Source organism: Heterodontus francisci, chromosome 13 (assembly GCF_036365525.1).
Source record: "Heterodontus francisci isolate sHetFra1 chromosome 13, sHetFra1.hap1, whole genome shotgun sequence".
NCBI classification, from domain to species: Eukaryota; Metazoa; Chordata; class Chondrichthyes; order Heterodontiformes; family Heterodontidae; genus Heterodontus; species Heterodontus francisci.
This window is the reverse complement of record NC_090383.1, coordinates 53223860-53242095: the sequence shown is the minus strand read 5'-3', so window position 1 is coordinate 53242095 and position 18236 is coordinate 53223860.

The window sequence follows — 18236 nt, the reverse complement described above, 5'->3', positions numbered from 1 at the left end:
TACACTATTCCATTTTCATCCATATGTCTATCCAATGACCACTTAAATGCCCTTAAAGTTGGCGAGTCTACTACTGTTGCAGGCAGGGCGTTCCACGCCCCTACTACTCTCTGAGTAAAGAAACTACCTCTGACAACTGTCCTATATCTATCACCCCTCAACTTAAAGCTATGTCCCCTCGTGTTTGCCATCACCATCCGAGGAAAAAGACTCTCACTATCCACCCTATCTAACCCTCTGATTATCTTATATGTCTCTATTAAGTCACCTCTCCTCCCCCTTCTCTCCAACGAAAACAACCTCAAGTCCCTCAGCCTTTCCTCGTAAGACCTTCCCTCCATACCAGGCAACATCCTAGTAAATCTCCTCTGCACCCTTTCCATAGCTTCCACATCCTTCCTATAATGCGGTGACCAGAACTGCACGCAATACTCCAGGTGCGGCCTCACCAGAGTTTTGTACAGCTGCAGCATGACCTCGTGGCTCCGAAACTCGATCCCCCTACTGATAAAAGCTAACACACCATATGCCTTCTTAACAGCCCTATTAACCTGGGTAGCAACTTTCAGGGATTTATGTACCTGGACACCAAGATCTCTCTGTTCATCTACACTACCAAGAATCTTCCAATTAGCCCAGTACTCTGCATTCCTGTTACTCCTTCCAAAGTGAATCACCTCACACTTTTCCGCATTAAACTCCATTTGCCATCTCTCAGCCCAGCTCTGCAGCCTATCTATGTCCCTCTGTACCCTACAACATCCTTCGGCACTATCCTCAACTCCACCTACCTTCGTGTCATCCGCAAATTTACTAACCCACCCTTCTACACCCTCTTCCAGGTCATTTAAAAAAAGTGACAAACAGCAGTGGCCCCAAAACAGATCCTTGCGGTACACCACTAGTAACTAAACTCCAGGATGAACATTTGCCATCAACCACCACCCTCTGTCTTCTTTCAGCTCGGCAATTTCTGATCCAAAGCTCTAAATCACCTTCAACCCCATACTTCCGTATTTTCTGCAATAGCCTACCGTGGGGAACCTTATCAAACGCCTTACTGAAATCCATATACACCACATCCACTGCTTTACCCTCATCCACCTGTTTGGTCACCTTCTCGAAAAACTCAATAAGGTTTGTGAGGCACGACCTACCTTTCACAAAACCGTGCTGACTATCGCTAATGAACTTATTCTTTTCAAGATGATTATAAATCCTGTCTCTTATAACCTTTTCCAACATTTTACCCACAACCGAAGTAATGCTCACAGGTCTATAATTACCAGGGCTGTCTCTACTCCCCTTCTTGAACAAGGGGACAACATTTGCTATCCTCCAGTCTTCCGGCACTATTCCTGTCGACAATGACGACATAAAGATCAAGGACAAAGGCTCTGCAATCTCCGCCCTGGCTTCCCAGAGAATCCTAGGATAAATCCCATCTGGCCCAGGGGACTTATCTATTTTCACACTTTCCAAAATTGCTAACACCTCCTCCTTGTGAACCTCAATCCCATCTAGCCTAGTAGTCTGAATCTCAGTATTCTCCTCGACAACATTTTCTTTCTCTACTGTAAATACTGACGAAAAATATTCATTTAACGCTTCCCCTATCTCCTCTGATTCCACACACAACTTCCCACTACTATCCTTGATTGGCCCTAATCTAACTCTAGTCATTCTTTTATTCCTGATATACCTATAGAAAGCCTTAGGGTTTTCCTTGATCCTATCCGCCAATGACTTCTCGCGTCCTCTCCTTGCTCTTCTTAGCTCTCCCTTTAGATCCTTCCTGGCTAGCTTGTAACTCTCAAGCGCCCTAACTGAGCCTTCATGTCTCATCCTAACATAAGCCTTCTTCTTCCTCTTGACAAGCGCTTCAACTTCTTTAGTAAACCACGGCTCCCTCGCTCGACAACTTCCTCCCTGCCTGACAGGTACATACTTATCAAGGACACGCAGTAGCTGCTCCTTGAATAAGCTCCACATTTCGATTGTGCCCATCCCCTGCAGTTTCCTTCCCCATCCTACGCATCCTAAATCTTGCCTAATCGCATCATAATTTCCTTTCCCCCAGCTATAATTCTTGCCCTGCGGTATATACCTCTCCCTGCCCATCGCTAAGGTAAACCTAACCGAATTGTGATCACTATCACCAAAGTGCTCACCTACATCTAAATCTAACACCTGTCCGTGTTCATTACCCAGTACCAAATCCAATGTGGCATCGCCCCTGGTTGGCCTGTCTACATACTGTGTCAGAAAACCCTCCTGCACACACTGGACAAAAACTGACCCATCTAAAGTACTCGAACTGTAGTATTTCCAGTCAATATTTGGAAAGTTAAAGTCCCCCATAACAATTACCCTGTTACTCTCGCTCCTGTCGAGAATCATCTTCACTATTCTTTCCTCTACATCTCTGGAACTATTCGGAGGTCGATTGAAGACTCCCAACAGGGTGACCTCTCCTCTCCTGTTTCTAACCTCGGCCCATACTACCTCAGTAGACGAGTCCTCAAACGTCCTTTCTGCCGCTGTAATACTCTCCTTGATTAACAATGCCACACCCCCTCCCTCTTTTACCTTCTTCTCTGTTCTTACTGAAACATCTAAATCCCGGAACCTGGAACATCAATTCCTGCCCCTGCTCTACCCATGTCTCTGAAATGGCCACTACATTGAGATCCCAGGTACCAACCCATGCTGCAAGCTCACCCACCTTATTCCGGATGCTCCTGGTTTATTCTATTCCCACTTCTCCGCAAGTCACAACATATATATTTTTAATTTCCCGTTTACCGATAGGGTCAATCAAATATTCTATTTTCCCACTAATTAGGTTTCTTTATGAACAACAAAATTATCAGTTTGTTATAAAACATGTCTTAATTCATCATGAAGTAAAGCATAAACACACAGATTGAAGTTTTAAAGTCCCCTTTTTACCTTAGCCTCTCACACTCACACACACACTCATACATACACTGGTTAATCAGAAAAATAAAAGGGATTTTTGTTCAGAACTGTTACAGACAAACAAAAAAACACTTGGGCTGAATACTTGCTCACCCTGAAGAAAACAGCAGATGAGATATATTGGGCTGAATTTTATTAGTGTGCCCCTCTGTACGCTTTGAATTCGGCAGCCTTCCGACATGGAAGCACCGCCGCTGAGCCCCCACGATATTTCATGTTGGGGCTCATTTAAATAGAGGGCGCGGAATGGCCACCCCGATGACATAAGGGGGAGGCCGCTGCATCCCCGGCAATGGTGTCTGGCACCACCGTGCTGGTGCTGATGCCATTTTTAAAGGACTTCAAGCCCTTAAATGAAATTGTAATATTTAAAGGGGACTGGCAAATCAGGTTAAGGGATTGGTCAATAGATATGCAGTAACAGTGGCAGACATTTAGGGGGATATTTCAGAATACACAGAATAGATAAGGAACATAGCTAGAAATATAAAGAGTTGCGATAGATATTTTTTTAAAAAGGTTAAAAAGAAAAGAGTTAATAAGGTGAGCATTGGGCCTGGGGAATTAATAATGGATAATAGGGAGATGGCAGATGAATTGAACAGATATTTTGCATCAGTCTTCACTATTGAGGATACAAGTAACATCCCAGTATTTGCTGTAAGTCAGGATATGGAAGGGAGGGAGGAACTCAAGTAAATTACAATCACCAGGGAAGTGATACTGAACAAATTGTTGGAACTGCGGGCTGACAAGTCCCCGGGTCCTGATGGATTTCATCCTAGGGTGTTAAAAGAAGTGGCTAATGAAATAGTTGATGCGTCAGTTTTAATTTTCCAAAATTCCCTAGATTCGTGGAACATTCCTTTAAATTGGAAAATAGCGAATGTAACTCCTTTATTCAAAAAGGGAGGGAGACTGAAAGCAGGAAACTACAGGCCAGTTAGCTTAACATATGTCTTAGGGTAAATGTTAGAAGCTATTATTAAAGATGTTATAGCAGGGCATTTAGAAAAAATCAAGATAATCAGGCAGAGTCAACATGGTTTTGTGAAAGGGAAATCATGTTTAACCAATTTATTGGAGTTTTTTGAGGGAGTTACATGTGCTGTGGATAAAGGGGAACCAGTGGATGTTTGGTACTTAGATTTCCAGAAGGCATTTGATAAGGTGCCACATCAAAGGTTGTTAAATAAAAGCTCATGGTATAGGGGGTAATGTATTGGCATGGATAGAAGATTGACTAGCACTTGACTTTTAAAAAACATTCAACAAGAATCTGGTCTTTTTCTCCAGAAGGTAAAACACACGCACTGATTACAACCATGCAGCTTGGCAGTTTTCTGCCCATCTAGATTTCCACTGTTGCTACTGGGCTTGTCCAATCAAAGGAGTGCTTGTCACTTTTCTGCCCCTGTTGCCAGAGCTTCTGCTCTAAACCTAACCAGGGCCATGTGACAAACAGTAACACTGTAGCCAAACCGGCTCCCTCACTGTCCTGCATGGCTTCCTTCATATAACAAGAAAACCTGGTCCACATTTATTTAGTTTAATTAATTTTTTTTTTGAAAAAATATTTTTCATAAAACAGATTCACTTTCATAACACATCCCCCTTCCTGTCTGTTGTCTTAGGCTAAATGTGATGTGTAATCTCTGATCCCTATTCATCCCTGACCTGAGCTTCTGATCTCACATTCTCTCCATCACAAAAGGCACCTCTTTCCGCCTCTATAACATCTCCAGCCTCTGCCCCTGCCTCAGCTCTTCAGGCACTGAAACCCGCAATCACCCATCTCTGAGCTCCATGCTCTGTCCTTTCCCCCAATCCATCATCCCTACATTCCTCTGTCACTGGCCTCTTGGTGGGACTTCCCTTTATTATTCCAACTCTTACCAATCCAATTAGAACCAGAGAGTCTCCAGTATTCTTACTTCTTGGTTCCCATACACCTGCAAAGTTAATTGAAACCCTCCCAAATAGCACTAGCAAATTGCCTGGCAAGGACATTTTTTCCTGTTGTGTTCAGGTGCAGCCCGACTGAGCTCTAATGATTCCATCTTTCCCAGAACTGGTGTCAATGTCCCAGGAATCTATATCCCTCTTTCCTGTAGCATCTTTCCAAGCATGCATTCATCTCCTGTATGCTTTGTTTTCTATACTCATTAACCGAGTGCTACAGGGAGTAACTTGGAGATGCGACATGTGAGATCCTGCTTGCGATTTTCTTTTCTAGCTCCCTAAACTCTGCCAGCAAGTCCTCATCCCTCTTTCTACCAATGTTATTCATAGTGATGTGATATTTGCTGCAAACATTTTAAACGATATTTGTTGTGGACATTTTAAGTGATATTTGGTGTGGACATTTTAAGTGATATTTGCGTGACCATTTTAATTGATATTTACTGTGGCCATTTTAAGTGATATATGCTGTGATAATTTTAACTGATATTTGCTCTGATCAGCTTGAGGGATAGTTGCTGTGACCAATTGAAGTGATATTTTCCTTGTCCATGTGAAGTGATATGTGATGTGTCCACTGACATGTTATTTGCTGCATCCATGTTAAGTGCTATTTGCTGTGTTCATTTTACCTGATATTGCTTTGTCTATTCTATCGGATATTTGTCGTTTTAAGTGATATTTTCTGTGATCATTTTATTGATTCTTACCTGTCTTGTCACTTGTAAGTGATATTTGCAAAGAATCATATAATGGTTACAACCCAGGCAGATGCCATTCAGCCCATCTTGTCTATGCCAGATGTCTGCAAGAGCAACTCCCCGGCCTTTTCCCCATAGCCCTCAAATTCTTTCTCTTCAGTTAATGACCAATTTCTGTTTTGAAGTCCTCAATTGATTCTGCCTCCACCACACTCTCGGGCAGTGCATTCCAGGTCCTAACCACTCGCTACGTAAAAAAGATTTTCCTCATGTTGCTTCTGCTTCTTTTGCCAGTCACCTTGAATCAGCATCCTCTGGTTCTGGATCCCTCTGCCAATGGGAACAGAATCTCCCTCTCTGCTCTGTTCAGTCACCTCTGTCAAATTTCCTCTTAATCTTTTCTTCTCCAAGGAGAACAGCCCCAGCTTCCCCAAACCCTCTCCATGTAACTGAAGACCCTCATCCCTGGAACCATTCTCATGAATCTTTCCTGCACTGCCTCTAATGCCTTCACATCCTTCCTAAAGTGTGGTGCCCACAACTGGAAACAATACTCCAGCTGAGGCCGAACCAGTTTTGTATACAGCTTCATCATAACTTCCTTGCTCTTGCACTCTGCGCCCCAATTTATAAAGCCCATGATCCCGTATGCTTTATCAATCGCTTTCTCAACCTGCCCTGCCACCTTCAATGATTTGTGTACATACATCCCCAGGTCCCTCTGCTCCTGCACCAAGTTTGAAATTGCACCCTTTAATTTATTTTGCCTCTGCTCGTTCTTCCTCCCAAAATGAATCACCTAACATTTTTCTGCATTAAGTTTAGTGTGCCATTTGTCTGTCCAATCCACCAGCATATTTATGCCCTCTTGAAGTTTATTCCTGTGCTCCTCACAATACTTTCAAGTTTGTGTCATCCACAAATTTTGAAGTTATGCACTGCAAACCCAAGACATTAATATATATCGAGAAAAGCAAGGGTACTAGCACTGACCCCTGGGGCAGTCCAGTGTTACGACCAGGTTGAGAAAGGTGTCAAGGGATCTATTGCTGTCTTCACCTGGACTTATTATAACAGGATTTAATTTTAAACACACTGTGTTTTGAGCTCCCCCTTCGTGAATCCTTGTTCACAGCTTTCCAATTATGAGACAAAGAAACCAATTCACACAGGTTTTCTGAGGTTTAAAGAAGAAAGATGAAATGTTATTAAAACTTAAACTTTAACTCTAATACGGTTAACGCCTATGGATGTGTGACGCGTCCACGATGGTATACACACGCGATACACACATGCAAATAGGGACAGAAAAGAGGAGAGGAAAATATCGTAGAGAGGGGTTTGAGGTAATATCAGAAGTGTTTTTTGTTTACTGTGCTTTGAGCTCACTTGATTGTAGGTAGTCTTGCTGTTCGTGGGGGCTCAGTGTTCTTATTAAACCTTGTTCACATAGGAGACTTTTCTCTTTTTGAGGTTCACCGGTTTTCCCAAGATTCAGTTCCATGGGAAAGAGATGGAGGCAGGCTGGACTGGCGAGGAGGTTCTGTTCCAACCGTGAGCACATGGCTTTCTGGGTTCAAATCCTCTGTTGGAAGTTCAAATTCAAAACCTCCAACAGTCAGTCAGTCATGTGACCAAAACTGGTCTGACCACTTCTTCTGTGTATTGGGGAAGCAACAACTTGGTCCCCATTGTTCCAAAACTGTCAGGTTACGATGTAAATGTCTTTCCACTCAGGGACTTACAATTTTAAGTTTTAATATTCATGTGGTGAAATCATGTTTGCCTCAGTCTTGGCGGTGGGGGTGGGTGGGGAGTTGCCTGACACCAGTTTAAAGGATATTTTCTGTGGCCATTTTAAGTGATATTTGCTGTGCTCAATTTAAGTGATATTTTCTGTGGTCATTTTATGTGATATTTGCTTTGTCTATTTTAAATTATATTGACTGTGGTCTTATAAATTATATTTTCTGTGACTATTTTAAGTGCTATTTGCTGTGACTATTTGAAGTGATATTTGTCTGGCCATCTTAAGTGATATTGCCTGTGGTCATTTAAATGATAATTGCTGTTACCAATTTAAGTGATATTTGGTGTGTCCAGCTTAAGTGATATTTGCTTTATCCAGTTTAAGTGATATTTGCTGTGTCCATTTTAAGTGACATTTGCTGTGTCCACTTTAAGTGACATTTGCTGTAGTCATATTAAATTACTTTTCCTGTGATGAATTTAAGTGATAATTGCTGTCCAGTGGAAGTGATATTTACTGTGTCCATTTTAAATGATATACTGTGGCCATTTTAAGTTACAATTGCAGTGAACACTTTACGTGATAGTTGCTGGGTCCACTTTAATTGAGATTTGCTGTGGCCATTTTTAGTGATTTTGTTGTATCCATTTTAAATGATATCTGTCATGATCTTTGGCTCTCCATCTCTGTGTATTTGGTAGCTCCACTGCTGTGAACTCTGCTGGACACTAAAATATGTCTGACGGTGAAACCATTGAGCAGCAGAATGAGAGCAAATGGTATGCACAGTGTTTTAATGTTGTGAAGGAGATTCGCTGCTCTCCAGGCCCAAGAATGTGCAACCTCATATAATACAAAACAAACCGGGGTCATTCCTCAGTAAATACTGATCTGATATCATAAAATACCAGGTGATTTTCTTTAAACAGCTCAGCACAGTCACTGTTCCCAGAACCATGGCCACCATTTTCTCGTTGCAATATTTATTTCTCAAATTCTGGCAATAAATGCCCACAAATCCATCAAAGGTGAAAGCTACAGTGAACCAGACAGAGCAGTGTGTGGCTGCACAAAGCAGGATGGTATGGCTATTACATACAGGAATGGACCACAGGAAATGAAACTGTTCCCGATAAACAATTAGAATGTGCCTTGATAACAGGTCAAGGATAATGGACAGTAGATCAGCCACTGTCATGGCCACCAAGTAACAAGTTAAACATTTGGAAAGACCACACATCTCCCGAAACAGGATCATAATCATCACTAAGTTAACTGTGAGGAAAGGAAATAAACAGGGAAATTATACATCAGGGTTGGAGCAAATTTACCAGTTTGATTGAGCACTTATTTGAGATTTGCAAATGTGTTACTCTATCCAGGGGTGTACTGAAATGGTTGAACCCATCGCAGGACTATCTGCTAGTGACAGGGAATACCATTCAAAGTGTTACGAGCAGGTGAGAAATGTGTCTAGGGGTCCTTTGCTGTCTTTACCTGGTCTTATAGTAAGAGGGTTTTAATTTTGAACAAACAGTGTTTTGAGCGCCACCACCAACCGCACCCCCCCCCCCACCCCACCCCCACTTTGTGAATCCTTGTTCACTGCTGTACAATTATAAGGCAAAGAAACCAACACACCAGGTTTTCTCAGGTTTAAAGGAGAAAAGTGAAGTTTATTAAAACTTAAACTTAAACTCTAATACGGTTAACGCCTATGGATGTGCGACGTGCCCATGCTAGCATGTACACATGATATACACATGCAAATAGAGACTGAAAAGAGGAGAGGAAAATATAGTAGAGAGGGGCTTGAGGCATTATCAGAAGAGTTGCTTGTTTACTGTGCTTAGAGCTCACTTGACTGTAGGTAGTCTTGCTGTTTGTCAGGGCCCAGTGTTTTTCTTAAACCTTGTTCACATAGGATTCGTTTCTTTCTTTGATTAGATTAGATTAGATTAGAGATACAGCACTGAAACAGGCCCTTCGGCCCACCGAGTCTGTGCCGAACATCAACCACCCATTTAGACTAATCCTACACTAATCCCATATTCCCACCAAACATCCCCACCTGTCCCTATATTTCCCTACCACCTACCTATACTAGTGACAATTTATAATGGCCAATTTACCTATCAACCTTGAGGTCCACATGTTTTCACAAGATTCAATTCCCTGAGAGATGAGCAGGCAGACAAGAGAGAGGTCTTCTCAAACCAGGAGCCAGGAGCTTTCTGAGTTCAAATCCTCTGTTGAAAGCTCAAATTCACTGGTCTGACCACTTCTTCTGTGTATTGTGGAAGCAACGGCTGGGTCTCCATTGTTCCAACTGTCTGCTACAATGCAAATGTCTTTACAGTCAGGGGCTTGCAATTTTAGTTTTAATATTCATGTGGCGTATGCCTCAGTCTTGGCAGGTGGGGGGCTTGCCTGACCAAACAAATTAACAATTAAATTAAAATTACTATATGGGATGAAATATCAGATGAGAAATAGCAAATTATAATAGATGAGAGAAAGGTCACTTCTGAGCTGACAGTTTTTTTCATGTTGCAGTGAAAGGACCTGAGTGTTGCAACAAATAATAAAAACGACAAGAGCTAAGCTTCTGTTCAGGGAAGTAGAACTGAGCTCGGTGACTCTGGGTTAATGTGGGGGATTCTGCCCAGGTTCCTGCCCCTGATCACTATTCAGTGACTCTGGGTTAATGTGGGGGATTCTGCCCAGGTTCCTGCCCCTGATCACTACTCAGTAACTCTAGGTTAATGTGGGGGATTCTGCCCAGGTTCCTGCCCCTGATCACTATTCAGTGACTCTGGGTTAATGTGGGGAATTCTGCCCAGGTTCCTGCCCCTGATCACTATTCAGTGACTCTGGGTTAATGTGGGGGATTCTGCCCAGGTTCCTGTTCCTGATCACTATTCAGTGTCTCTGGGTTAATGTGGGGATTCTGCCTGGGTTCCTGCCCCGATCAATACCCAGTGACTCTTGGTTTGTTTGGCAGAATCATCCCGAGTTCCTGCTTCTGATTATTGTTCAGTTACTCTGTGTTAGTGTGGGAGAATCAGCCGAGTATCATGCTGCTGATCATAACGCAGTGACCTTGGGTTATGTAAATAGAATCAGACTCAGACCCTCCTTCTGATCTCTACTCAGTGATTCTGTGTAATGAAAGGATATCAGTCCAGGATTAATCTGTCAGTCATTGTTTGGAAAATGAAGCAGTGAACAGGGAGTGTGGGCGGTACTGAACTTGGCTGCAATGTCTTCAGTGATCACCGGAGGGCCCAGTGGAACCAGAATCCAGCAAGAAAAGCACAAGCTTGGAAAAGGAGAAGAGAAATTGATTAAGTATAGATCAGGATTAGAAATCATTGAAAATTTTGTGTTTTCTCAATCAACTATCAATTTGATTGTATATTGAAAGGGAAACTGGTAACTAATTAAATGTTGTACATGGAACGCATCAGCTCAACATATTATCATTCATGTAAAATCCGATGTTTCAAATACTTTCAGCTATAATCTAAAATATTATATTTTACATCAATATTAACCTAAAGTCTCAGAAACTATCTGAATTACATAAGTAAGGCTAATGCAATACTTGTCTCCAATCAATGCTAATTACATTTTTGGCAGGCAGAACTGTCACTGAACAATGGGCTGCTTGTAAAGAGGGGATAGTTCATGTCACGTCAAGGGGGATAGGTAGGGCAAACAGATACAGAGCTCCGTGGATGAAGAATGAGATAGAGAGTGAGATGAAGCAGAAAAATGGTGCTGATGGAAGATGTCAGATGGATAATCCAATAGCAAACCAGGCTGAATATTGAAGGTTCAGAAGGAAAGTAAAAAAAGAAATAAGAGAAGCAAAGACAGAGTATGAAAGGAGACTTGTGGCTAACATAAAGGGGAATCTAAAGTCCCTATAGGCATTTAAATAGTAAAAGGGTGGTAAAGGGAGGAGTGGGGCCAATCACAAAACTTAGCTACATGGTTGACCGTGAGTAGGATAGCTGTAGACTGCAGAAAGGTATCAATGGACTGGTCAGGTGGGCTGAAAACTGGCAAATGGAACTTAACCCAGAGAAGTATGAGGTGACGTATTTGGGGAGGTCAAACAAGGCAAAGACATGCACAATAATTGGGAGGATACTGGGAGATGTAGAGGAAGTGAAGGACTTGGAGTGTCTGTCCACTGATCATTGGAGGTAGCAGGGCAGATTAATAAGTGCTTATAAAGGCATATGGAATTCTTACCTTTAATAACTGAGGCATGGAATATAAGAGTAGGGAGGTTATGCTGGAAATAGATGAAACATTAGCTAGGCCACAATTTGAGTACTGTGTACAGTTCTGGTCGCCTCATTACAGAAAGGATATAAGTGCACTAGAGAAGGTACAGAGGAGATTCATGAGCATGTTGCCAGGACCAGAAAATTGCATCCACAAGGAAAGATTGGATAGACTGGGGTTGTTCTCCTTGGAACAGAGGGGCACACAGAGTGGAGACTTTGCCTGAGTGAGACATATTCAGAGTGCGGAAGTGCAAATTTAGTTCACGTGGTAAGTTCTGGTAAGATTTTCTCAAGTTCAATTTAAATTAGTAGTCAGGTTTTGACATAGAACTTTCAAACTTCAAGTTAGTTAAATAGTCTTGTTAAACAGACAACTGCCTGGTAATGGCAGTTATCTGTCAATCATCTGAATGCACTTGGTTCAATCGGTGTTAATTACTGTAGCAGCCAGCTAGTGATTCACCAGAGACTCTATAAAAGCAGTCAGGTTTTCAAACTGCATGGAGTAAGGGGAGAACGGAGTGGAGACTTCACTTAAGTGAAATGTAGTCAACGTGTGAAGGTGGAAATTTGGTTCATGTGGGAATTCAGTGCAGAGGGGGGGATAGAGGAATTGACGTGTGGTGTTCCAGCAAAGAAGGTAAGTTATTGGTTGGTGAAAATTTCTCTTTTATTTTCTTATCTAAGCTAAGGAATTTTAATTGGTGTTAGTATAACATTAATTGAAATAATAATAATCTTCTGAGAGTCAGGTCAATTATTAGTCAGGTTTTATTCGTAGTAGTAAAGCTTACTAGTAGTGGGGCTTAGTTGTGGTGGGGTTTATTAATCATAAATTAAGAAAAATAAATGAACACAAAATAAAATTGGCAGGGCAGGTGATGTGTTGCAACTGCAGTATGTGGGAGCTGGTGGACACCAGTGTGATCCATGACAAAAAAGTCTGCACTAAGTGCCTACGGCTCGGGGAGCTTTGGCTCAAAGTCAGTGAGCTGGAGGCCGAGCGACAGACACTGCAATGCATCAAGGAGGGGAAAGCTACTGGTCACATTGTTTCAGCAGGCAATCATATCACTTAGGATAGAGTCTTCTGATTTGGTCAGTGGTCAGGGGCAATTGTCCAACAGGTTTGAATTTCTTTCAGCTTGTCTGGATAAGAGCGAGGGCTGCAGGGTGGATGAGCAAACTGACCATGGCACCATCGTAAAGGAAGCCGTTCAAGCGGGGGCCGGGGGGGGTGGAATATATAAGAATGAAGTGGTAGTAGGGGACAGTATAGTCAGAGGGTAGACACAGTTCTCAGCAGCCAAGAGGGTGAGTCCAGACAGCTGTGTTGCCTACCTGGTGCTGGGGTTCAGGACATCGGCTCAGAGCTGGAGAGGAACTTGCAGTGGGAGGGGAAGGATTCAGTTGTCGTGGTCCATGTGGTTACCAACAACGTAGATAGCACTAGGAAAGTGTTTCTGCATAGGGAGCATGAGCAGCTAGGGGCTAAATTAAAAAACAGAATTTCAAAGGTAATAATGTCTGGATTATTACATGAGCCACAAGCAAATTGGCATAGGCTAAATAAGATTAGAGAGTTACATGCATGGCTCAAATATTGGTGTGGGAGAAATGGGTTTTGATTCATGGGGCACTGGCACCTGTACTGGAGAAAGTGGGAGCTGTACCTTTGGGGCAGTCGTCACCTGAACTTGCTGGGATCAGTGTTCTGGTGAGTTGTATAACAAGGACAGTAGAGAGGGCTATAAACTAAATAACAAGGGTGAGGGATCAAGTGAGGGAAGATGTCATCATTTAAAGAGAGAGGAGAAGGCAAAACAGAAATATAGCAATAGGGTAATGATAATCAGATTCTGACTGGAAGGGACAGAGCATACAAGCTTAAGAGTACACCGGAAGATCACACTAGAGGTTGTGAACTAACAGAGGGGTGGAGGGTTTGGGTGAACAAAGCTTTGGAAATCCAAAGAGAAAGGTCGTGGCATCAGAACAGTATAGCGTTGTGGGTAAAGACAAGCAGAATGGGGCAGGAATGGTCAGAGAGTTTCATAAACATTGTACATCAGCGAATAAGGTCATTGCAGGGAAAAAAAGTAAGAAAATGAAATTAAAGGTTATTTATCTGAATACATGAAGCATCTGCAATACAATAGATGAAATAGTGACACAGATAAAGGTAAATTATTAAGATCTAATGGCCATACAGAGACGTGGTTACAAGGTGATCAGGTTGGGAAATAAATATTCCAGGCTGCCCAATATTTTGGAAAGACAGACAGAATGGCAAAGGAGGAGGGGTAACCTTGCCAATAAAGGAAGACATAAAGATATTAATGAGAAAGGATCTGGCCTCAGAAATCATGAAGTAGAATCAGTATTGGTGGAAATTGGGAACAGCAAGATTCAGAAAACACTCATGGGAGTAGTTTATAGGCCCCCTCATAGAAGTTTTATCATTGGAAAGAGCATTAAACAAGAAATTATTGGAGCTTGCAACAAAGGCAATATAATAATTGTGGTGGACTTTAATCTTCATATAGTGTAGGACAATTAAATTGGCAAGGGTGGTCTAGAAGATGCTTTGTAGAATGTTTGTAGAATGTTTCTGGGGCAGTTTCTTGCTTCCCCCTCGCACCCCCTTCCCCCGCACCCCCTTCCCCCCTCACACCCCTTCCCCCCCCCGCACCCCTTCCCCCGTACCCCCGCACCCCCTTCCCCCTTGCACCCCTTCCCTCCGTACCCCCTTCCCCCCTCGCACCCTTCCCCCTCCTCCTTTCACCTCCCCCTTCCCCTCCACACCCCTTCCCCCACATGCTCTTCCCCTGCACCCCCTTCCCCCTCACACCCCCTTCCCTTCCTCCCACAAGCCCCTCCACAGCCCCTTCCCCCAACACCCGCTTCCCCCTCCACCTCCCCCTCTCACACCCCCCACACCCCCTTCCCCCCACAGCCCCTCCCCCATGCACCGCCTCCCCCCTCACACCCCCTTCCCCCAACCCCATCCCCCCTTCCACCCCCTTCCTCCCCTTGCACCCCCTTCCCCCTCACACCCCCCACTCCCCATGCCCCCCACACCCGCTTCCTCCCACCCCCTCCCCCCCCTCCCCCCTCGCACCCCTTCCCTCCTCACACCCCCTTTCCCTTCCCTCTCCCTCCATGATATCGCACAGGTTACTTGTTAGGGCCCCTGCTCAGGGATAGGACCTAACAACCCCACTGCCTTGTGGATGTCTCGGGAGAGACCAAGGCTAAGGGAGAAAACTCTAACAGAAAATCCGAGCGCAACCCCTAACGCGGTCATGTATCACCTTTGGCATGTTTCCGGCAGTTCCTGCAGCCATACCGGTGCCAAACGTCATGCTCTGCACTCCTTTGGATCCCACTAGGAAGGCTGAGAGGAAGGTTTAGATGCTTGGGCAACACAGAACCTCCATACATTCTGCCCATGCATGCGCCATGGAGCGGTCACTCCATAGTCGCCTCACAGCGACCAAAACAACACGGAAGGCAGCAGTTACAAGTTATACATCCGGCTCAATTGGCGTAGAGTTTGGGCACCACCGGTTGCCTTTGTTGGTGGGAGAGGTCATCGCATCTCACTGGACAGCTACCGCACGCGTCAAACCAGGCAGCCCCCAGTCAGAAAGGTTCTGTCCCGCCACAGTCCACCTGCTTCAATGGGTGCTTGGAGCTCAGGGTCATTGCCTGACAAGTGGACTGCAACACCGCACCAAACAGCATGACAAAAAAAGGAAAGAAGTGTCCAACCCTTCGTTTTGCAAGCTGGAACGTTAGAACTATGTGTGCTGGCCTATCGGAAGACCTTACACAAATTAACAATTCTCGGAAGACCGCTATCATTAACAACGAGCTCAGTAGACTCAATGTGAACATTGCAGCACTTCAGGAGACACGCCTCCCTGCGAGCGGATCTCTAAGAGAGCAAGAATACACCTTCTACTGGCAGGGTGGGGATCCAGAAGAACCAAGACAGCACGGAGTGGTCATGGCCATCAGAAACTCTTTGCTCAGCATGATAGAGTCACCTTCAAATGGCTCGGAACACATACTGTCCATCCGACTGTTCACCGCCTATGACCACGCACACCTACTATGCTCCAACACTCTGCTCCTCACCTGAAGTTAAAGACCAGTTCTACGAGGAACTCCATAATATCATTAGTAGCATTCCTAATCCCGAACATTTGTTCCTGCTGGGGGACTTTAACGCCAGGGTTGGGGCCGGCCATGACTCATGGCCCTCCTGCCTTGGGCGCTATGGCATTGGAAGGATGAATGAGAATGGACAGAGACTGCTGTAGTTGTGTACCTATCACAGCCTCTGCATCACCAACTCATTCTTTCATACTAAACCCTGTCACCAGGTTTCATGGACACACCCAAGATCACGTCGTTGTCACCAGCTGGGCTCCATCATCACAAGGCGAGCCTCTAGAAACAGTGTCCAAATCACACGCAGCTTCCACAGTGCGGACTGCGACACCGACCACTCCCTAGTGTGCAGCAAAGTTAGACTCAAACCAAAGAAGCTACATCACTCCAAGCAGAAGGGCCACCCGCTCATCAACACTAACAGAATTTCTTATCCACAGCTGTCACATAAGTTTCTAAATTCACTTGAAAATGCCCTTCAAAACACTCCTGCAGGGGATGCAGAGACGAAATGGGCCCACATCAGAGATGCCATCTATGACTCAGCAATGACCACCTTTGGGAAATGTGAGAAGCAGAATGCAGACTGGTTTCAATCTCACTTTGAAGAGCTGGAACCTGTCATAGCCGCTAAGCACACTGCACTGTTGAACTACAAGAAAGCCCCCAGCGAGTTAACATCCGTAGCACTTAAAGTAGCCAGAAGCACTGCACAAAGAACAGCCAGGCGCTGTGCAAATGACTACTGGCAACACCTATGCAGTCGTATTCAGCTGGCCTCCAACATGGGAAACATCAGAGGAATGTATGATGGCATTAAGAGAGCTTTTGGGCCAACCATCAAGAAGATCGCTGCCCCCCCCCCCCCCACCCCCACTCAAGTCGAAATCAGGGAAAACGATCACTGACCAATGCAAGCAAATGGACCACTCGATGGAGCACTACCTACAACTGTACTCCAGGGAAAATGTTGTCACTGAGACCGCCCTCAATGCAGCCCAGTCTCTGCCAGTCATGGATGAGCTGGGCGGCACAGTGGTGCAGTGGTTAGCACTGCAGCCTCACAGCTCCAGGGACCCGGGTTCAATTCTGGGTACTGCCTGTGCGGAGTTTGCAAGTTCTCCCTGTGTCTGCGTGGGTTTTCGCCGGGTGCTCCGGTTTCCTCCCACCGCCAAAGACTTGCAGGTGATAGGTAAATTGGTCATTGTAAATTGCCCATAGTGTAGGTAGGTGGTAGGGAATATGGGATTACTGTAGGGTTAGTATAAATGGGTGGTTCTTGGTCGGCACAGACCCGGTGGGCTGAAGGGCCTGTTTCAGTGCTGTATCTCTAAATAAAATAAATAAAATAAAATAAATTCGGAACTCAGTGATGCCATTGATTCTCTAGCCAGTGGAAAAGCCCCTTGAAAGGATGGCATTACCCCTGAAATAATCACGTGTGCCAAGCCTGCTATACTCTCAGCACTCCATGAACTACTTCGCCTGTGCTAGGATGAGGGAGCAGTACCACAGGACATGCGCAATGCCAATATCATCACCCTCTATGAGAACAAGGGTGACAGCGGTGACTGCAACAACGATCATGGAATCTCCCTGCTCAGCATAGTGGGGAAAGGCTTCACTCGAGTCGTTTTAAACAGACTCCAAAAGTTGGCTAAGCAAGTCTACCCTGAGGTACAATGCAGCTTTCGAGCAGAGAGATCCACCATTGACATGCTGTTCTCCCTTCGCCAACTGCAGGAGAAATGCCATGAACAACAGATGCCCCTCTACGTTGCCTTCATAGATCTTACCAAAGCCTTTGACCTCGTCAGCAGACATGGTCTCTTCAGACTACTCGAAAAGATCGGATGTCCACCAAAGCTACTAAGTATCATCACCTCATTCCATGACAGTATGAAACGCACAATTCAGCAGATGCTGCATTAACATCCCACACAGAAGAGTGTCTGCAGTGATTCATCAACAGGATTGAGGCTGCCTGCAACGAATTTGGCCTAACCATCAGCCTTAAGAAAACAAACATCATGGGACAGGATGTCAGAAATGCTCCATCCATCAATATCGGCGACCATGCTCTGGAAGTGGTTCAAGAATTCACCTATCTAGGCTCAACTATCACCGGTAACCTGTCTCTCGATGCAGAAATCAATAAGCGCATGGGAAAGGTGTCAGCTGCTTTGTCCAGATTGGCCAAGAGGGTGTGGGAAAATGGCGTACTTTCATGGAACACAAAAGTCCAAGTGTTTCAAGCCTGTGTCCTCAGTACCTTGCTGTATGGCAGTGAGGCCTGGACAACGTATGTCAGCCAAGAGCGACGCCTCAACTCATTCCATCTTCGGTGCCTCCGGAGAATCC